This window comes from Doryrhamphus excisus, unplaced genomic scaffold (genome assembly GCF_030265055.1).
Source record: "Doryrhamphus excisus isolate RoL2022-K1 unplaced genomic scaffold, RoL_Dexc_1.0 HiC_scaffold_25, whole genome shotgun sequence".
In the NCBI taxonomy this organism is placed as follows: Eukaryota; Metazoa; Chordata; class Actinopteri; order Syngnathiformes; family Syngnathidae; genus Doryrhamphus; species Doryrhamphus excisus.
In genome coordinates, this window is record NW_026652243.1 from 459,683 (window position 1) to 473,952 (window position 14,270).

The 14,270-nt window shown below is 52.2% G+C and overlaps 44 non-coding genes and 19 pseudogenes across 44 annotated transcripts; all 63 read left to right on the forward strand.

Annotated features, from left to right (window-relative positions):
- The first annotated feature begins 3 nt into the window (after nt 1-3).
- On the forward strand, nt 4-122 carry LOC131113064 (5S ribosomal RNA; annotated as a pseudogene).
- A 112-nt stretch (nt 123-234) lies between these two features.
- On the forward strand, nt 235-343 carry LOC131111754 (5S ribosomal RNA; annotated as a pseudogene).
- A 112-nt stretch (nt 344-455) lies between these two features.
- Nucleotides 456-574, forward strand: LOC131117283 (5S ribosomal RNA). The gene has a single exon (XR_009124505.1). It is a non-coding gene; the product is annotated as a 5S ribosomal RNA (ribosomal RNA).
- Nucleotides 575-685: 111 nt separating this feature from the next.
- LOC131114466 (5S ribosomal RNA) lies at nt 686-804 on the forward strand. The gene has a single exon (XR_009121775.1). It is a non-coding gene; the product is annotated as a 5S ribosomal RNA (ribosomal RNA).
- Nucleotides 805-916: 112 nt separating this feature from the next.
- Nucleotides 917-1,035, forward strand: LOC131116172 (5S ribosomal RNA). Its single transcript, XR_009123431.1, has one exon. It is a non-coding gene; the product is annotated as a 5S ribosomal RNA (ribosomal RNA).
- Nucleotides 1,036-1,147: 112 nt separating this feature from the next.
- On the forward strand, nt 1,148-1,266 carry LOC131118453 (5S ribosomal RNA). The gene has a single exon (XR_009125627.1). It is a non-coding gene; the product is annotated as a 5S ribosomal RNA (ribosomal RNA).
- A 112-nt stretch (nt 1,267-1,378) lies between these two features.
- On the forward strand, nt 1,379-1,497 carry LOC131118408 (5S ribosomal RNA). The gene has a single exon (XR_009125576.1). It is a non-coding gene; the product is annotated as a 5S ribosomal RNA (ribosomal RNA).
- Nucleotides 1,498-1,608: 111 nt separating this feature from the next.
- LOC131117697 (5S ribosomal RNA) lies at nt 1,609-1,727 on the forward strand. Its single transcript, XR_009124907.1, has one exon. It is a non-coding gene; the product is annotated as a 5S ribosomal RNA (ribosomal RNA).
- Nucleotides 1,728-1,839: 112 nt separating this feature from the next.
- Nucleotides 1,840-1,958, forward strand: LOC131116312 (5S ribosomal RNA). Its single transcript, XR_009123566.1, has one exon. It is a non-coding gene; the product is annotated as a 5S ribosomal RNA (ribosomal RNA).
- A 112-nt stretch (nt 1,959-2,070) lies between these two features.
- On the forward strand, nt 2,071-2,189 carry LOC131116390 (5S ribosomal RNA). The gene has a single exon (XR_009123639.1). It is a non-coding gene; the product is annotated as a 5S ribosomal RNA (ribosomal RNA).
- A 112-nt stretch (nt 2,190-2,301) lies between these two features.
- LOC131118915 (5S ribosomal RNA) lies at nt 2,302-2,420 on the forward strand. The gene has a single exon (XR_009126056.1). It is a non-coding gene; the product is annotated as a 5S ribosomal RNA (ribosomal RNA).
- Nucleotides 2,421-2,532: 112 nt separating this feature from the next.
- LOC131112226 (5S ribosomal RNA) lies at nt 2,533-2,641 on the forward strand (annotated as a pseudogene).
- A 112-nt stretch (nt 2,642-2,753) lies between these two features.
- Nucleotides 2,754-2,872, forward strand: LOC131114467 (5S ribosomal RNA). The gene has a single exon (XR_009121776.1). It is a non-coding gene; the product is annotated as a 5S ribosomal RNA (ribosomal RNA).
- Nucleotides 2,873-2,984: 112 nt separating this feature from the next.
- Nucleotides 2,985-3,093, forward strand: LOC131113998 (5S ribosomal RNA; annotated as a pseudogene).
- A 112-nt stretch (nt 3,094-3,205) lies between these two features.
- LOC131114000 (5S ribosomal RNA) lies at nt 3,206-3,314 on the forward strand (annotated as a pseudogene).
- Nucleotides 3,315-3,426: 112 nt separating this feature from the next.
- Nucleotides 3,427-3,535, forward strand: LOC131112184 (5S ribosomal RNA; annotated as a pseudogene).
- A 111-nt stretch (nt 3,536-3,646) lies between these two features.
- On the forward strand, nt 3,647-3,765 carry LOC131116785 (5S ribosomal RNA). The gene has a single exon (XR_009124022.1). It is a non-coding gene; the product is annotated as a 5S ribosomal RNA (ribosomal RNA).
- Nucleotides 3,766-3,877: 112 nt separating this feature from the next.
- On the forward strand, nt 3,878-3,986 carry LOC131112710 (5S ribosomal RNA; annotated as a pseudogene).
- A 112-nt stretch (nt 3,987-4,098) lies between these two features.
- Nucleotides 4,099-4,217, forward strand: LOC131118742 (5S ribosomal RNA). Its single transcript, XR_009125897.1, has one exon. It is a non-coding gene; the product is annotated as a 5S ribosomal RNA (ribosomal RNA).
- A 111-nt stretch (nt 4,218-4,328) lies between these two features.
- On the forward strand, nt 4,329-4,437 carry LOC131112694 (5S ribosomal RNA; annotated as a pseudogene).
- A 112-nt stretch (nt 4,438-4,549) lies between these two features.
- Nucleotides 4,550-4,668, forward strand: LOC131116177 (5S ribosomal RNA). Its single transcript, XR_009123436.1, has one exon. It is a non-coding gene; the product is annotated as a 5S ribosomal RNA (ribosomal RNA).
- Nucleotides 4,669-4,779: 111 nt separating this feature from the next.
- On the forward strand, nt 4,780-4,897 carry LOC131117598 (5S ribosomal RNA). The gene has a single exon (XR_009124810.1). It is a non-coding gene; the product is annotated as a 5S ribosomal RNA (ribosomal RNA).
- A 112-nt stretch (nt 4,898-5,009) lies between these two features.
- Nucleotides 5,010-5,128, forward strand: LOC131111548 (5S ribosomal RNA). Its single transcript, XR_009121259.1, has one exon. It is a non-coding gene; the product is annotated as a 5S ribosomal RNA (ribosomal RNA).
- A 112-nt stretch (nt 5,129-5,240) lies between these two features.
- Nucleotides 5,241-5,349, forward strand: LOC131112227 (5S ribosomal RNA; annotated as a pseudogene).
- A 112-nt stretch (nt 5,350-5,461) lies between these two features.
- LOC131116639 (5S ribosomal RNA) lies at nt 5,462-5,580 on the forward strand. Its single transcript, XR_009123880.1, has one exon. It is a non-coding gene; the product is annotated as a 5S ribosomal RNA (ribosomal RNA).
- A 111-nt stretch (nt 5,581-5,691) lies between these two features.
- LOC131116950 (5S ribosomal RNA) lies at nt 5,692-5,810 on the forward strand. Its single transcript, XR_009124181.1, has one exon. It is a non-coding gene; the product is annotated as a 5S ribosomal RNA (ribosomal RNA).
- Nucleotides 5,811-5,922: 112 nt separating this feature from the next.
- On the forward strand, nt 5,923-6,041 carry LOC131115383 (5S ribosomal RNA). Its single transcript, XR_009122663.1, has one exon. It is a non-coding gene; the product is annotated as a 5S ribosomal RNA (ribosomal RNA).
- A 112-nt stretch (nt 6,042-6,153) lies between these two features.
- LOC131112961 (5S ribosomal RNA) lies at nt 6,154-6,262 on the forward strand (annotated as a pseudogene).
- Nucleotides 6,263-6,374: 112 nt separating this feature from the next.
- LOC131114468 (5S ribosomal RNA) lies at nt 6,375-6,493 on the forward strand. The gene has a single exon (XR_009121777.1). It is a non-coding gene; the product is annotated as a 5S ribosomal RNA (ribosomal RNA).
- A 112-nt stretch (nt 6,494-6,605) lies between these two features.
- Nucleotides 6,606-6,714, forward strand: LOC131113780 (5S ribosomal RNA; annotated as a pseudogene).
- A 111-nt stretch (nt 6,715-6,825) lies between these two features.
- Nucleotides 6,826-6,944, forward strand: LOC131111737 (5S ribosomal RNA). Its single transcript, XR_009121320.1, has one exon. It is a non-coding gene; the product is annotated as a 5S ribosomal RNA (ribosomal RNA).
- Nucleotides 6,945-7,056: 112 nt separating this feature from the next.
- Nucleotides 7,057-7,175, forward strand: LOC131115702 (5S ribosomal RNA). Its single transcript, XR_009122975.1, has one exon. It is a non-coding gene; the product is annotated as a 5S ribosomal RNA (ribosomal RNA).
- A 112-nt stretch (nt 7,176-7,287) lies between these two features.
- On the forward strand, nt 7,288-7,406 carry LOC131115384 (5S ribosomal RNA). The gene has a single exon (XR_009122664.1). It is a non-coding gene; the product is annotated as a 5S ribosomal RNA (ribosomal RNA).
- A 112-nt stretch (nt 7,407-7,518) lies between these two features.
- Nucleotides 7,519-7,627, forward strand: LOC131112962 (5S ribosomal RNA; annotated as a pseudogene).
- A 112-nt stretch (nt 7,628-7,739) lies between these two features.
- Nucleotides 7,740-7,858, forward strand: LOC131114469 (5S ribosomal RNA). The gene has a single exon (XR_009121778.1). It is a non-coding gene; the product is annotated as a 5S ribosomal RNA (ribosomal RNA).
- A 111-nt stretch (nt 7,859-7,969) lies between these two features.
- Nucleotides 7,970-8,088, forward strand: LOC131114470 (5S ribosomal RNA). Its single transcript, XR_009121779.1, has one exon. It is a non-coding gene; the product is annotated as a 5S ribosomal RNA (ribosomal RNA).
- Nucleotides 8,089-8,200: 112 nt separating this feature from the next.
- LOC131118208 (5S ribosomal RNA) lies at nt 8,201-8,319 on the forward strand. Its single transcript, XR_009125374.1, has one exon. It is a non-coding gene; the product is annotated as a 5S ribosomal RNA (ribosomal RNA).
- A 112-nt stretch (nt 8,320-8,431) lies between these two features.
- Nucleotides 8,432-8,540, forward strand: LOC131112229 (5S ribosomal RNA; annotated as a pseudogene).
- Nucleotides 8,541-8,652: 112 nt separating this feature from the next.
- LOC131117742 (5S ribosomal RNA) lies at nt 8,653-8,771 on the forward strand. The gene has a single exon (XR_009124951.1). It is a non-coding gene; the product is annotated as a 5S ribosomal RNA (ribosomal RNA).
- Nucleotides 8,772-8,882: 111 nt separating this feature from the next.
- Nucleotides 8,883-9,001, forward strand: LOC131117066 (5S ribosomal RNA). The gene has a single exon (XR_009124295.1). It is a non-coding gene; the product is annotated as a 5S ribosomal RNA (ribosomal RNA).
- A 112-nt stretch (nt 9,002-9,113) lies between these two features.
- On the forward strand, nt 9,114-9,232 carry LOC131115385 (5S ribosomal RNA). Its single transcript, XR_009122665.1, has one exon. It is a non-coding gene; the product is annotated as a 5S ribosomal RNA (ribosomal RNA).
- Nucleotides 9,233-9,344: 112 nt separating this feature from the next.
- On the forward strand, nt 9,345-9,453 carry LOC131112963 (5S ribosomal RNA; annotated as a pseudogene).
- Nucleotides 9,454-9,565: 112 nt separating this feature from the next.
- On the forward strand, nt 9,566-9,684 carry LOC131118867 (5S ribosomal RNA). The gene has a single exon (XR_009126007.1). It is a non-coding gene; the product is annotated as a 5S ribosomal RNA (ribosomal RNA).
- A 112-nt stretch (nt 9,685-9,796) lies between these two features.
- Nucleotides 9,797-9,905, forward strand: LOC131112635 (5S ribosomal RNA; annotated as a pseudogene).
- Nucleotides 9,906-10,017: 112 nt separating this feature from the next.
- LOC131114471 (5S ribosomal RNA) lies at nt 10,018-10,136 on the forward strand. The gene has a single exon (XR_009121780.1). It is a non-coding gene; the product is annotated as a 5S ribosomal RNA (ribosomal RNA).
- Nucleotides 10,137-10,247: 111 nt separating this feature from the next.
- Nucleotides 10,248-10,366, forward strand: LOC131111749 (5S ribosomal RNA). Its single transcript, XR_009121322.1, has one exon. It is a non-coding gene; the product is annotated as a 5S ribosomal RNA (ribosomal RNA).
- Nucleotides 10,367-10,478: 112 nt separating this feature from the next.
- Nucleotides 10,479-10,597, forward strand: LOC131115703 (5S ribosomal RNA). Its single transcript, XR_009122976.1, has one exon. It is a non-coding gene; the product is annotated as a 5S ribosomal RNA (ribosomal RNA).
- Nucleotides 10,598-10,709: 112 nt separating this feature from the next.
- Nucleotides 10,710-10,828, forward strand: LOC131115386 (5S ribosomal RNA). The gene has a single exon (XR_009122666.1). It is a non-coding gene; the product is annotated as a 5S ribosomal RNA (ribosomal RNA).
- A 112-nt stretch (nt 10,829-10,940) lies between these two features.
- Nucleotides 10,941-11,049, forward strand: LOC131112965 (5S ribosomal RNA; annotated as a pseudogene).
- Nucleotides 11,050-11,161: 112 nt separating this feature from the next.
- Nucleotides 11,162-11,280, forward strand: LOC131114473 (5S ribosomal RNA). The gene has a single exon (XR_009121782.1). It is a non-coding gene; the product is annotated as a 5S ribosomal RNA (ribosomal RNA).
- Nucleotides 11,281-11,391: 111 nt separating this feature from the next.
- LOC131114474 (5S ribosomal RNA) lies at nt 11,392-11,510 on the forward strand. The gene has a single exon (XR_009121783.1). It is a non-coding gene; the product is annotated as a 5S ribosomal RNA (ribosomal RNA).
- Nucleotides 11,511-11,622: 112 nt separating this feature from the next.
- On the forward strand, nt 11,623-11,741 carry LOC131118209 (5S ribosomal RNA). Its single transcript, XR_009125375.1, has one exon. It is a non-coding gene; the product is annotated as a 5S ribosomal RNA (ribosomal RNA).
- Nucleotides 11,742-11,853: 112 nt separating this feature from the next.
- On the forward strand, nt 11,854-11,962 carry LOC131112231 (5S ribosomal RNA; annotated as a pseudogene).
- Nucleotides 11,963-12,074: 112 nt separating this feature from the next.
- Nucleotides 12,075-12,193, forward strand: LOC131117743 (5S ribosomal RNA). Its single transcript, XR_009124952.1, has one exon. It is a non-coding gene; the product is annotated as a 5S ribosomal RNA (ribosomal RNA).
- Nucleotides 12,194-12,304: 111 nt separating this feature from the next.
- On the forward strand, nt 12,305-12,423 carry LOC131117182 (5S ribosomal RNA). Its single transcript, XR_009124407.1, has one exon. It is a non-coding gene; the product is annotated as a 5S ribosomal RNA (ribosomal RNA).
- Nucleotides 12,424-12,535: 112 nt separating this feature from the next.
- LOC131115387 (5S ribosomal RNA) lies at nt 12,536-12,654 on the forward strand. Its single transcript, XR_009122667.1, has one exon. It is a non-coding gene; the product is annotated as a 5S ribosomal RNA (ribosomal RNA).
- A 112-nt stretch (nt 12,655-12,766) lies between these two features.
- LOC131112966 (5S ribosomal RNA) lies at nt 12,767-12,875 on the forward strand (annotated as a pseudogene).
- Nucleotides 12,876-12,987: 112 nt separating this feature from the next.
- On the forward strand, nt 12,988-13,106 carry LOC131118868 (5S ribosomal RNA). The gene has a single exon (XR_009126008.1). It is a non-coding gene; the product is annotated as a 5S ribosomal RNA (ribosomal RNA).
- Nucleotides 13,107-13,218: 112 nt separating this feature from the next.
- On the forward strand, nt 13,219-13,327 carry LOC131112636 (5S ribosomal RNA; annotated as a pseudogene).
- Nucleotides 13,328-13,439: 112 nt separating this feature from the next.
- Nucleotides 13,440-13,558, forward strand: LOC131114475 (5S ribosomal RNA). Its single transcript, XR_009121784.1, has one exon. It is a non-coding gene; the product is annotated as a 5S ribosomal RNA (ribosomal RNA).
- A 111-nt stretch (nt 13,559-13,669) lies between these two features.
- Nucleotides 13,670-13,788, forward strand: LOC131111761 (5S ribosomal RNA). Its single transcript, XR_009121323.1, has one exon. It is a non-coding gene; the product is annotated as a 5S ribosomal RNA (ribosomal RNA).
- A 112-nt stretch (nt 13,789-13,900) lies between these two features.
- On the forward strand, nt 13,901-14,019 carry LOC131115704 (5S ribosomal RNA). Its single transcript, XR_009122977.1, has one exon. It is a non-coding gene; the product is annotated as a 5S ribosomal RNA (ribosomal RNA).
- Nucleotides 14,020-14,131: 112 nt separating this feature from the next.
- LOC131115389 (5S ribosomal RNA) lies at nt 14,132-14,250 on the forward strand. The gene has a single exon (XR_009122669.1). It is a non-coding gene; the product is annotated as a 5S ribosomal RNA (ribosomal RNA).
- Nucleotides 14,251-14,270: the final 20 nt, after the last annotated feature.

A 14,270-nucleotide genomic window follows, 5' to 3' on the forward strand; every position in this document is an offset into this window, starting at 1 on the left:
GCAGCTTACGGCCATACTATCCTGAAAACGCCAGATCTCGTCCGATCTCGGAAGCTAAGCAGGGGCGGTCCTGGTTAGTACTTGGATGGGAGACCGCCTGGGATTACCAGTTGCTGTAAGCTTTTTATGGTTTCTGCTCTTGCCTGACAGCAGAGGGCGCTGTTTGACACTTTTTGCTGGAGTCTAGTTTGGCCTGCGTCTTCTTCAAATAGGATCTTTTCAGTTGTCCTGGCAGCTTACGGCCATACTACCCTGAAAACGCCCGATCTCGGAAGCTAAGCAGGGGCGGGCCTGGTTAGTACTTGGATGGGAGACCGCCTGGGAATACCAGGTGCTGTAAGCTTTTTATGGTTTCTGCTCTTGCCTGACAGCAGAGGGCGCTGTTTGACACTTTTTGCTGTAGTCTAGTTTGGCCTGCGTCACCTTCAAATAGGATCTTTTCAGTTGACCTGGCAGCTTACGGCCATACTACCCTGAAAATGCCCGATCTCGTCCGATCTCGGAAGCTAAGCAGGAGCGGGCCTGGTTAGTACTTGGATGGGAGACCGCCTGGGAATACCAGGTGCTGTAAGCTTTTTATGGTTTCTGCTCTAGCCTGACAGCAGAGGGCGCTGTTTGACACTTTTTGCTGGATCTAGTTTGGCCTGGGTCGCCTTCAAATAAGATCTTTTCAGTTGTCCTGGCAGCTTACGGCCATACTACCCTGAAAACGCCCGATCTCGTCCGATCTCGGAAGCTAAGCAGGGGCGGGCCTGGTTAGTACTTGGATGGGAGACCGCCTGGGAATACCAGGTGCTGTAAGCTTTTCATGGTTTCTGCTCTTGCCTGACAGCAGAGGGCGCTGTTTGACACTTTTTGCTGGAGTCTAGTTTGGCCTGCGTCTTCTTCAAATAGGATCTTCTCAGTTGCCCTGGCAGCTTACGGCCATACTACCCTGAAAAAGCCCGATCTCGTCCGATCTCGGAAGCTAAGCAGGGGAGGGCCTGGTTAGTACTTGGATGGGAGACCGCCTGGGAATACCAGGTGCTGTAAGCTTTTTATGGTTTCTGCTCTTGCCTGACAGCAGAGGGCGCTGTTTTACACTTTTTGCTGGAGTCTAGTTTGGCCTGCGTTGCCTTCAAATAGGATGTTTTCAGTTGCCCTTGCAGCTTACGGCCATACTACCCTGAAAACGCCCGATCTCGTCCGATCTCGGAAGCTGAGCAGGGGCGGGCCTGGTTAGTACTTGGATGGGAGACCGCCTGGGATTACCAGGTGCTGTAAGCTTTTTATGGTTTCTGCTCTTGCCTGACAGCAGAGGGCGCTGTTTGACACTTTTTGCTGGAGTCTAGTTTGGCCTGCGTCTTCTTCAAATAGGATCTTTTCAGTTGACCTGGCAGCTTATGGCCATACTACCTTGAAAACGCCCGATCTCGTCCGATCTCGGACGCTAAGCAGGGGCGGGCCTGGTTAGTACTTGGATGGGAGACCGCCTGGAAATACCAGGTGCTGTAAGCTTTTTATGGTTTCTGCTCTAGCCTGACAGCAGAGGGCGCTGTTTGACACTTTTTGCTGGATCTACTTTGGCCTGCGTCGCCTTCAAATAAGATCTTTTCATTTGACCTGGCAGCTTACGGCCATACTACCCTGAAAACGCCTGATCTCGTCCGATCTCGGAAGCTAAGCAGGGGCGGGCCTGGTTAGTACTTGGATGAGAGACCGCCTGGGAATACCAGGTGCTGTAAGCTTTTCATGGTTTCTGCTCTTGCCTGACAGCAGAGGGCGCTGTTTGACACATTTTGCTGGAGTCTAGTTTGGCCTGCGTCTTCTTCAAATAGGATCTTTTCAGTTGCCCTGGCAGCTTACGGCCATACTACCCTGAAAAAGCCCGATCTCGTCCGATCTCGGAAGCTAAGCAGGGGCGGGCCTGGTTAGTACTTGGATGGGAGACCGCCTGGGAATACCAGGTGCTGTAAGCTTTTTATGGTTTCTGCTCTAGCCTGACAGCAGAGGGCGCTGTTTGACACTTTTTGCTGGAGTCTAGTTTGGCCTGCGTCGCCTTCAAATAGGATCTTTTCAGTTGATGTGGCAGCTTACGGCCATACTACCCTGAAATCGCCTGATCTCGTCCGATCTCGGAAGCTAAGCAGGGGCGGGCCTGGTTAGTACTTGGATGGGAGACCGCCTGGGAATACCAGGTGCTGTAAGCTTTTCATGGTTTCTGCTCTTGCCTGACAGCAGAGGGCGCTGTTTGACACTTTTTGCTGGAGTCTAGTTTGGCCTGCGTCTTCTTCAAATAGGATCTTTTCAGTTGCCCTGGCAGCTTACGGCCATACTACCCTGAAAAAGCCCGATCTCGTCCGATCTCGGAAGCTAAGCAGGGGCGGTCCTGGTTAGTACTTGGATGGGAGACCGCCTGGGATTACCAGGTGCTGTAAGCTTTTTATGGTTTCTGCTCTTGCCTGACAGCAGAGGGCGCTGTTTGACACTTTTTGCTGGAGTCTAGTTTGGCCTGCGTCTTCTTCAAATAGGATCTTTTCAGTTGTCCTGGCAGCTTACGGCCATACTACCCTGAAAACGCCCGATCTCGGAAGCTAAGCAGGGGCGGGCCTGGTTAGTACTTGGATGGGAGACCGCCTGTGAATACCAGGTGCTGTAAGCTTTTTATGGTTTCTGCTCTTGCCTGACAGCAGAGGGCGCTGTTTGACACTTTTTGCTGTAGTCTAGTTTGGCCTGCGTCACCTTCAAATAGGATCTTTTCAGTTGACCTGGCAGCTTACGGCCATACTACCCTGAAAACGCCCGATCTCGTCCGATCTCGGAAGCTAAGCAGGGGCGGGCCTGGTTAGTACTTGGATGGGAGACCGCCTGGGAATACCAGGTGCTGTAAGCTTTTTATGGTTTCTGCTCTAGCCTGACAGCAGAGGGCGCTGTTTGACACTTTTTGCTGTAGTCTAGTTTGGCCTGCGTCGCCTTCAAATAGGATCTTTTCAGTTGCCTTGGCAGCTTTTGGCCATACTACCCTGAAAACGCCCGATCTCGGAAGCTAAGCAGGGGCGGGCCTCGTTAGTACTTGGATGGGAGACCGCCTGGGAATACCAGGTGCTGTAAGCTTTTTATGGTTTCTGCTCTAGCCTGACAGCAGAGGGCGCTGTTTGACACTTTTTGCTGTAGTCTAGTTTGGCCTGCGTCGCCTTCAAATAGGATCTTTTCAGTTGCCTTGGCAGCTTTTGGCCATACTACCCTGAAAACGCCCGATCTCGGAAGCTAAGCAGGGGCGGGCCTCGTTAGTACTTGGATGGGAGACCGCCTGGGAATACCAGGTGCTGTAAGCTTTTTATGGTTTCTGCTCTTGCCTGACAGCAGAGGGCGCTGTTTGACACTTTTTGCTGGAGTCTAGTTTGGCCTGCGTGGCCTTCAAATAAGATTTTTTCAGTTGTCCTTAAAGCTTACGGCCATACTACCCTGAAAACGCCTGATCTCGGAAGCTAAGCAGGGGAGGGCCTGGTTAGTACTTGGATGGGCGACCGCCTGGGAATACCAGGTGCTGTAAGCTTTTTATGGTTTCTGCTCTAGCCTGACAGCAGAGGGCGCTGTTTGACACTTTTTGCTTGATCTAGTTTGGCCTGCGTCGCCTTCAAATAAGATCTTTTCAGTTGTCCTGGCAGCTTACGGCCATACCACCCTGAAAACGCCTGATCTCGTCCGATCTCGGGAGCTAAGCAGGGGCGGGCCTGGTTAGTACTTGGATGGGAGACCGCCTGGGAATACCAGGTGTTGTAAGCTTTTCATGGTTTCTGCTCTTGCCTGACAGCAGAGGGCGCTGTTTGACATGTTTTGCTGGAGTCTAGTTTGGCCTGCGTCACCTTCAAATAGGATCTTTTCAGTTGACCTGGCAGCTTACGGCCATACTACCCGGAAAACGCCCGATCTCGGAAGCTAAGCAGGGGCGGGCCTGGTTAGTACTTGGATGGGAGACCGCCTGGGAATACCAGGTGCTGTAAGCTTTTTATGGTTTCTGCTCTTGCCTGACAGCAGAGGGCGCTGTTTGACATGTTTTGCTGGAGTCTAGTTTGGCCTGCGTCACCTTCAAATAGGATCTTTTCAGTTGACCTGGCAGCTTACGGCCATACTACCTTGAAAACGCCCGATCTCGTCCGATCTCAGAGGCTAAGCAGGGGCGGGCCTGGTTAGTACTTGAATGGGAGACCGCCTGGGAATACCAGGTGCTGTAAGCTTTTTATGGTTTCTGCTCTTGCCTAACAGCAGAGGGCGCTGTTTGACACTTTTTGCTGGATCTAGTTTGGCCTGCGTCGCCTTCAAATAAGATCTTTTCAGTTGTCCTGGCAGCTTATGGCCATACTACCCTGAAAACGCCCGATCTCGGAAGCTAAGCAGGGGCGGGCCTGGTTAGTACTTGGATGGGAGACCGCCTGTGAATACCAGGTGCTGTAAGCTTTTTATGGTTTCTGCTCTTGCCTGACAGCAGAGGGCGCTGTTTGACACTTTTTGCTGTAGTCTAGTTTGGCCTGCGTCACCTTCAAATAGGATCTTTTCAGTTGACCTGGCAGCTTACGGCCATACTACCCTGAAAACGCCCGATCTCGTCCGATCTCGGAAGCTAAGCAGGGGCGGGCCTGGTTAGTACTTGGATGGGAGACCGCCTGGGAATACCAGGTGCTGTACGCTTTTTATGGTTTCTGCTCTAGCCTGACAGCAGAGGGCGCTGTTTGACACTTTTTGCTGGATCTAGTTTGGCCTGGGTCGCCTTCAAATAAGATCTTTTCAGTTGTCCTGGCAGCTTACGGCCATACTACCCTGAAAACGCCCGATCTCGTCCGATCTCGGAAGCTAAGCAGGGGCGGCCTGGTTAGTACTTGGATGGGAGACCGCCTGGGAATACCAGGTGCTGTAAGCTTTTCATGGTTTCTGCTCTTGCCTGACAGCAGAGGGCGCTGTTTGACACTTTTTGCTGGAGTCTAGTTTGGCCTGCGTCGCCTTCAAATAGGATCTTTTCAGTTGCCCTTGCAGCTTACGGCCATACTAACCTGAAAACGCCCGATCTCGTCCGATCTCGGAAGCTAAGCAGGGGCGGTCCTGATTAGTACTTGGATGGGAGACCGCCTGGGATTACCAGGTGCTGTAAGCTTTTTATGGTTTCTGCTCTTGCCTGACAGCAGAGGGCGCTGTTTGACACTTTTTGCTGGAGTCTAGTTTGGCCTGCGTCTTCTTCAAATAGGATCTTTTCAGTTGTCCTGGCAGCTTACGGCCATACTACCCTGAAAACGCCCGATCTCGGAAGCTAAGCAGGGGCGGGCCTGGTTAGTACTTGGATGGGAGACCGCCTGTGAATACCAGGTGCTGTAAGCTTTTTATGGTTTCTGCTCTTGCCTGACAGCAGAGGGCGCTGTTTGACACTTTTTGCTGTAGTCTAGTTTGGCCTGCGTCACCTTCAAATAGGATCTTTTCAGTTGACCTGGCAGCTTACGGCCATACTACCCTGAAAATGCCCGATCTCGTCCGATCTCGGAAGCTAAGCAGGGGCGGGCCTGGTTAGTACTTGGATGGGAGGCCGCCTGGGAATACCAGGTGCTGTAAGCTTTTTATGGTTTCTGCTCTAGCCTGACAGCAGAGGGCGCTGTTTGACACTTTTTGCTGGATCTAGTTTGGCCTGGGTCGCCTTCAAATAAGATCTTTTCAGTTGTCCTGGCAGCTTACGGCCATACTACCCTGAAAACACCCGATCTCGTCCGATCTCGGAAGCTAAGCAGGGGCGGGCCTGGTTAGTACTTGGATGGGAGACCGCCTGGGAATACCAGGTGCTGTAAGCTTTTCATGGTTTCTGCTCTTGCCTGACAGCAGAGGGCGCTGTTTGACACTTTTTGCTGGAGTCTAGTTTGGCCTGCGTCTTCTTCAAATAGGATCTTTTCAGTTGACCTGGAAGCTTATGGCCATACTACCCTGAAAACGCCCGATCTCGTCCGATCTCGGAAGCTAAGCAGGGGCGGGCCTGGTTAGTACTTGGATGGGAGACCGCCTGGGAATACCAGGTGCTGTAAGCTTTTTATGGTTTCTGCTCTAGCCTGACAGCAGAGGGCGCTGTTTGACACTTTTTGCTGTAGTCTAGTTTGGCCTGCGTCGCCTTCAAATAGGATCTTTTCAGTTGCCTTGGCAGCTTTTGGCCATACTACCCTGAAAACGCCCGATCTCGGAAGCTAAGCAGGGGCGGGCCTGGTTAGTACTTGGATGGGAGACCGCCTGGGAATACCAGGTGCTGTAAGCTTTTTATGGTTTCTGCTCTTGCCTGACAGCAGAGGGCGCTGTTTGACACTTTTTGCTGGAGTCTAGTTTGGCCTGCGTCGCCTTCAAATAGGATCTTTTCAGTTGATGTGGCAGCTTACGGCCATACTACCCTGAAAACGCCCGATCTCGTCCGATCTCGGAAGCTAAGCAGGGGCGGGCCTGGTTAGTACTTGGATGGGAGACCGCCTGGGAATACCAGGTGCTGTAAGCTTTTTATGGTTTCTGCTCTTGCCTGACAGCAGAGGGCGCTGTTTGACACTTTTTGCTGGAGTCTAGTTTGGCCTGCGTGGCCTTCAAATAAGATTTTTTCAGTTGTCCTTAAAGCTTACGGCCATACTACCCTGAAAACGCCTGATCTCGGAAGCTAGGCAGGGGAGGGCCTGGTTAGTACTTGGATGGGAGACCGCCTGGGAATACCAGGTGCTGTAAGCTTTTTATGGTTTCTGCTCTAGCCTGACAGCAGAGGGCGCTGTTTGACACTTTTTGCTTGATCTAGTTTGGCCTGCGTCGCCTTCAAATAAGATCTTTTCAGTTGTCCTGGCAGCTTACGGCCATACCACCCTGAAAACGCCTGATCTCGTCCGATCTCGGAAGCTAAGCAGGGGCGGGCCTGGTTAGTACTTGGATGGGAGACCGCCTGGGAATACCAGGTGCTGTAAGCTTTTTATGGTTTCTGCTCTAGCCTGACAGCAGAGGGCGCTGTTTGACACTTTTTGCTGGAGTCTAGTTTGGCCTGCGTCGCCTTCAAATAGGATCTTTTCAGTTGATGTGGCAGCTTACGGCCATACTACCCTGAAAACGCCCGATCTCGTCCGATCTCGGAAGCTAAGCAGGGGCGGGCCTGGTTAGTACTTGGATGGGAGACCGCCTGTGAATACCAGGTGCTGTAAGCTTTTTATGGTTTCTGCTCTTGCCTGACAGCAGAGGGCGCTGTTTGACACTTTTTGCTGGAGTCTAGTTTGGCCTGCGTCTTCTTCAAATAGGATCTTTTCAGTTGACCTGGAAGCTTATGGCCATACTACCCTGAAAACGCCCGATCTCGTCCGATCTCGGAAGCTAAGCAGGGGCGGGCCTGGTTAGTACTTGGATGGGAGACCGCCTGGGAATACCAGGTGCTGTAAGCTTTTTATGGTTTCTGCTCTAGCCTGACAGCAGAGGGCGCTGTTTGACACTTTTTGCTGTAGTCTAGTTTGGCCTGCGTCGCCTTCAAATAGGATCTTTTCAGTTGCCTTGGCAGCTTTTGGCCATACTACCCTGAAAACGCCCGATCTCGGAAGCTAAGCAGGGGCGGGCCTGGTTAGTACTTGGATGGGAGACCGCCTGGGAATACCAGGTGCTGTAAGCTTTTTATGGTTTCTGCTCTTGCCTGACAGCAGAGGGCGCTGTTTGACACTTTTTGCTGGAGTCTAGTTTGGCCTGCGTCGCCTTCAAATAGGATCTTTTCAGTTGATGTGGCAGCTTACGGCCATACTACCCTGAAAACGCCCGATCTCGTCCGATCTCGGAAGCTAAGCAGGGGCGGGCCTGGTTAGTACTTGGATGGGAGACCGCCTGGGAATACCAGGTGCTGTAAGCTTTTTATGGTTTCTGCTCTAGCCTGACAGCAGAGGGCGCTGTTTGACACTTTTTGCTGGATCTAGTTTGGCCTGGGTCGCCTTCAAATAAGATCTTTTCAGTTGTCCTGGCAGCTTACGGCCATACTACCCTGAAAACGCCCGATCTCGTCCGATCTCGGAAGCTAAGCAGGGGCGGGCCTGGTTAGTACTTGGATGGGAGACCGCCTGGGAATACCAGGTGCTGTAAGCTTTTCATGGTTTCTGCTCTTGCCTGACAGCAGAGGGCGCTGTTTGACACTTTTTGCTGGAGTCTAGTTTGGCCTGCGTCGCCTTCAAATAGGATCTTTTCAGTTGCCCTTGCAGCTTACGGCCATACTACCCTGAAAACGCCCGATCTCGTCCGATCTCGGAAGCTAAGCAGGGGCGGTCCTGGTTAGTACTTGGATGGGAGACCGCCTGGGATTACCAGGTGCTGTAAGCTTTTTATGGTTTCTGCTCTTGCCTGACAGCAGAGGGCGCTGTTTGACACTTTTTGCTGGAGTCTAGTTTGGCCTGCGTCTTCTTCAAATAGGATCTTTTCAGTTGTCCTGGCAGCTTACGGCCATACTACCCTGAAAACGCCCGATCTCGGAAGCTAAGCAGGGGCGGGCCTGGTTAGTACTTGGATGGGAGACCGCCTGTGAATACCAGGTGCTGTAAGCTTTTTATGGTTTCTGCTCTTGCCTGACAGCAGAGGGCGCTGTTTGACACTTTTTGCTGTAGTCTAGTTTGGCCTGCGTCACCTTCAAATAGGATCTTTTCAGTTGACCTGGCAGCTTACGGCCATACTACCCTGAAAATGCCCGATCTCGTCCGATCTCGGAAGCTAAGCAGGGGCGGGCCTGGTTAGTACTTGGATGGGAGGCTGCCTGGGAATACCAGGTGCTGTAAGCTTTTTATGGTTTCTGCTCTAGCCTGACAGCAGAGGGCGCTGTTTGACACTTTTTGCTGGATCTAGTTTGGCCTGGGTCGCCTTCAAATAAGATCTTTTCAGTTGTCCTGGCAGCTTACGGCCATACTACCCTGAAAACACCCGATCTCGTCCGATCTCGGAAGCTAAGCAGGGGCGGGCCTGGTTAGTACTTGGATGGGAGACCGCCTGGGAATACCAGGTGCTGTAAGCTTTTCATGGTTTCTGCTCTTGCCTGACAGCAGAGGGCGCTGTTTGACACTTTTTGCTGGAGTCTAGTTTGGCCTGCGTCTTCTTCAAATAGGATCTTTTCAGTTGACCTGGAAGCTTATGGCCATACTACCCTGAAAACGCCCGATCTCGTCCGATCTCGGAAGCTAAGCAGGGGCGGGCCTGGTTAGTACTTGGATGGGAGACCGCCTGGGAATACCAGGTGCTGTAAGCTTTTTATGGTTTCTGCTCTAGCCTGACAGCAGAGGGCGCTGTTTGACACTTTTTGCTGTAGTCTAGTTTGGCCTGCGTCGCCTTCAAATAGGATCTTTTCAGTTGCCTTGGCAGCTTTTGGCCATACTACCCTGAAAACGCCCGATCTCGGAAGCTAAGCAGGGGCGGGCCTGGTTAGTACTTGGATGGGAGACCGCCTGGGAATACCAGGTGCTGTAAGCTTTTTATGGTTTCTGCTCTTGCCTGACAGCAGAGGGCGCTGTATGACACTTTTTGCTGGAGTCTAGTTTGGCCTGCGTCGCCTTCAAATAGGATCTTTTCAGTTGCTTTGGCAGCTTACGGCCATACTACCCTGAAAACGCCCGATCTCGTTGGACCTCGGAAGCTAAGCAGGGGCGGGCCTGGTTATTACTTGGATGGGAGACCGCCTGGGAATACCAGGTGCTGCAAGCTTTTTATGGTTTCTGCTCTTGCCTGACAGCAGAGGGCGCTGTTTGACACTTTTTGCTGGAGTCTATTTTGGCCTGCGTCGCCTTCAAATAGGATCTTTTCAGTTGACCTGGCAGCTTTCGGCCATACTACCCTGAAAACGCCCGATCTCGGAAGCTAAGCAGGGGCGGGCCTGGTTAGTACTTGGATGGGAGACCGCCTGGGAATACCAGGTGCTGTAAGCTTTTTATGGTTTCTGCTCTTGCCTGACAGCAGAGGGCGCTGTTTGACACTTTTTGCTGGAGTCTAGTTTGGCCTGCGTCGCCTTCAAATAGGATCTTTTCAGTTGCCCTGGCAGCTTACGGCCATACTACCCTGAAAACGCCCGATCTCGTCCGATCTCGGAAGCTAAGCAGGGGCGGGCCTGGTTAGTACTTGGATGGGAGACCGCCTGGGAATACCAGGTGCTGTAAGCTTTTTATGGTTTCTGCTCTAGCCTGACAGCAGAGGGCGCTGTTTGACACTTTTTGCTTGATCTAGTTTGGCCTGCGTCGCCTTCAAATAAGATCTTTTCAGTTGTCCTGGCAGCTTACGGCCATACCACCCTGAAAACGCCTGATCTCGTCCGATCTCGGAAGCTAAGCAGGGGCGGGCCTGGTTAGTACTTGGATGGGAGACCGCCTGGGAATACCAGGTGCTGTAAGCTTTTTATGGTTTCTGCTCTAGCCTGACAGCAGAGGGCGCTGTTTGACACTTTTTGCTGGAGTCTAGTTTGGCCTGCGTCGCCTTCAAATAGGATCTTTTCAGTTGATGTGGCAGCTTACGGCCATACTACCCTGAAAACGCCCGATCTCGTCCGATCTCGGAAGCTAAGCAGGGGCGGGCCTGGTTAGTACTTGGATGGGAGACCGCCTGTGAATACCAGGTGCTGTAAGCTTTTTATGGTTTCTGCTCTTGCCTGACAGCAGAGGGCGCTGTTTGACACTTTTTGCTGGAGTCTAGTTTGGCCTGCGTCTTCTTCAAATAGGATCTTTTCAGTTGACCTGGAAGCTTATGGCCATACTACCCTGAAAACGCCCGATCTCGTCCGATCTCGGAAGCTAAGCAGGGGCGGGCCTGGTTAGTACTTGGATGGGAGACCGCCTGGGAATACCAGGTGCTGTAAGCTTTTTATGGTTTCTGCTCTAGCCTGACAGCAGAGGGCGCTGTTTGACACTTTTTGCTGTAGTCTAGTTTGGCCTGCGTCGCCTTCAAATAGGATCTTTTCAGTTGCCTTGGCAGCTTTTGGCCATACTACCCTGAAAACGCCCGATCTCGGAAGCTAAGCAGGGGCGGGCCTGGTTAGTACTTGGATGGGAGACCGCCTGGGAATACCAGGTGCTGTAAGCTTTTTATGGTTTCTGCTCTTGCCTGACAGCAGAGGGCGCTGTTTGACACTTTTTGCTGGAGTCTAGTTTGGCCTGCGTCGCCTTCAAATAGGATCTTTTCAGTTGATGTGGCAGCTTACGGCCATACTACCCTGAAAACGCCCGATCTCGTCCGATCTCGGAAGCTAAGCAGGGGCGGGCCTGGTTAGTACTTGGATGGGAGACCGCCTGGGAATACCAGGTGCTGTAAGCTTTTTATGGTTTCTGCTCTAGCCTGACAGCAGAGGGCGCTGTTTGACACTTTTTGCTGGATCTAGTTTGGCCTGGGTCGCCTTCAAATAAGATCTTTTCAGTTGTCCTGGCAGCTTACGGCCATACTACCCTGAAAACGCCCGATCTCGTCCGATCTCGGAAGCTAAGCAGGGGCGGGCCTGGTTAGTACTTGGATGGGAGACCGCCTGGGAATACCAGGTGCTGTAAGCTTTTCATGGTTTCTGCTCTTGCCTGACAGCAGAGGGCGCTGTTTGACACTTTTTGCTGGAGTCTAGTTTGGCCTGCGTCGCCTTCAAATAGGATCTTTTCAGTTGCCCTTGCAGCTTACGGCCATACTACCCTGAAAACGCCCGATCTCGTCCGATCTCGGAAGCTAAGCAGGGGCGGTCCTGGTTAGTACTTGGATGGGAGACCGCCTGGGATTACCAGGTGCTGTAAGCTTTTTATGGTTTCTGCTCTTGCCTGACAGCAGAGGGCGCTGTTTGACACTTTTTGCTGGAGTCTAGTTTGGCCTGCGTCTTCTTCAAATAGGATCTTTTCAGTTGTCCTGGCAGCTTACGGCCATACTACCCTGAAAACGCCCGATCTCGGAAGCTAAGCAGGGGCGGGCCTGGTTAGTACTTGGATGGGAGACCGCCTGTGAATACCAGGTGCTGTAAGCTTTTTATGGTTTCTGCTCTTGCCTGACAGCAGAGGGCGCTGTTTGACACTTTTTGCTGTAGTCTAGTTTGGCCTGCGTCACCTTCAAATAGGATCTTTTCAGTTGACCTGGCAGCTTACGGCCATACTACCCTGAAAATGCCCGATCTCGTCCGATCTCGGAAGCTAAGCAGGGGCGGGCCTGGTTAGTACTTGGATGGGAGGCTGCCTGGGAATACCAGGTGCTGTAAGCTTTTTATGGTTTCTGCTCTAGCCTGACAGCAGAGGGCGCTGTTTGACACTTTTTGCTGGATCTAGTTTGGCCTGGGTCGCCTTCAAATAAGATCTTTTCAGTTGTCCTGGCAGCTTACGGCCATACTACCCTGAAAACACCCGATCTCGTCCGATCTCGGAAGCTAAGCAGGGGCGGGCCTGGTTAGTACTTGGATGGGAGACCGCCTGGGAATACCAGGTGCTGTAAGCTTTTCATGGTTTCTGCTCTTGCCTGACAGCAGAGGGCGCTGTTTGACACTTTTTGCTGGAGTCTAGTTTGGCCTGCGTCTTCTTCAAATAGGATCTTTTCAGTTGACCTGGAAGCTTATGGCCATACTACCCTGAAAACGCCCGATCTCGTCCGATCTCGGAAGCTAAGCAGGGGCGGGCCTGGTTAGTACTTGGATGGGAGACCGCCTGGGAATACCAGGTGCTGTAAGCTTTTTATGGTTTCTGCTCTAGCCTGACAGCAGAGGGCGCTGTTTGACACTTTTTGCTGTAGTCTAGTTTGGCCTGCGTCGCCTTCAAATAGGATCTTTTCAGTTGCCTTGGCAGCTTTTGGCCATACTACCCTGAAAACGCCCGATCTCGGAAGCTAAGCAGGGGCGGGCCTGGTTAGTACTTGGATGGGAGACCGCCTGGGAATACCAGGTGCTGTAAGCTTTTTATGGTTTCTGCTCTTGCCTGACAGCAGAGGGCGCTGTATGACACTTTTTGCTGGAGTCTAGTTTGGCCTGCGTCGCCTTCAAATAGGATCTTTTCAGTTGCTTTGGCAGCTTACGGCCATACTACCCTGAAAACGCCCGATCTCGTTGGACCTCGGAAGCTAAGCAGGGGCGGGCCTGGTTATTACTTGGATGGGAGACCGCCTGGGAATACCAGGTGCTGCAAGCTTTTTATGGTTTCTGCTCTTGCCTGACAGCAGAGGGCGCTGTTTGACACTTTTTGCTGGAGTCTATTTTGGCCTGCGTCGCCTTCAAATAGGATCTTTTCAGTTGACCTGGCAGCTTTCGGCCATACTACCCTGAAAACGCCCGATCTCGGAAGCTAAGCAGGGGCGGGCCTGGTTAGTACTTGGATGGGAGACCGCCTGGGAATACCAGGTGCTGTAAGCTTTTTATGGTTTCTGCTCTTGCCTGACAGCAGAGGGCGCTGTTTGACACTTTTTGCTGGAGTCTAGTTTGGCCTGCGTCGCCTTCAAATAGGATCTTTTCAGTTGCCCTGGCAGCTTACGGCCATACTACCCTGAAAACGCCCGATCTCGTCCGATCTCGGAAGCTAAGCAGGGGCGGGCCTGGTTAGTACTTGGATGGGAGACCGCCTGGGAATACCAGGTGCTGTAAGCTTTTTATGGTTTCTGCTCTAGCCTGACAGCAGAGGGCGCTGTTTGACACTTTTTGCTTGATCTAGTTTGGCCTGCGTCGCCTTCAAATAAGATCTTTTCAGTTGTCCTGGCAGCTTACGGCCATACCACCCTGAAAACGCCTGATCTCGTCCGATCTCGGAAGCTAAGCAGGGGCGGGCCTGGTTAGTACTTGGATGGGAGACCGCCTGGGAATACCAGGTGCTGTAAGCTTTTTATGGTTTCTGCTCTAGCCTGCCAGCAGAGGGCGCTGTTTGACACTTTTTGCTGGAGTCTAGTTTGGCCTGCGTCGCCTTCAAATAGGATCTTTTCAGTTGATGTGGCAGCTTACGGCCATACTACCCTGAAAACGCCCGATCTCGTCCGATCTCGGAAGCTAAGCAGGGGCGGGCCTGGTTAGTACTTGGATGGGAGACCGCCTGTGAATACCAGGTGCTGTAAGCTTTTTATGGTTTCTGCTCTTGCCTGACAGCAGAGGGCGCTGTTTGACACTTTTTGCTGGAGTCTAGTTTGGCCTGCGTCTTCTTCAAATAGGATCTTTTCAGTTGACCTGGAAGCTTATGGCCATACTACCCTGAAAACGCCCGATCTCGTCCGATCTCGGAAGCTAAGCAGGGGCGGGCCTGGTTAGTACTTGGATGGGAGACCGCCTGGGAATACCAGGTGCTGTAAGCTTTTTATGGTTTCTGCTCTAG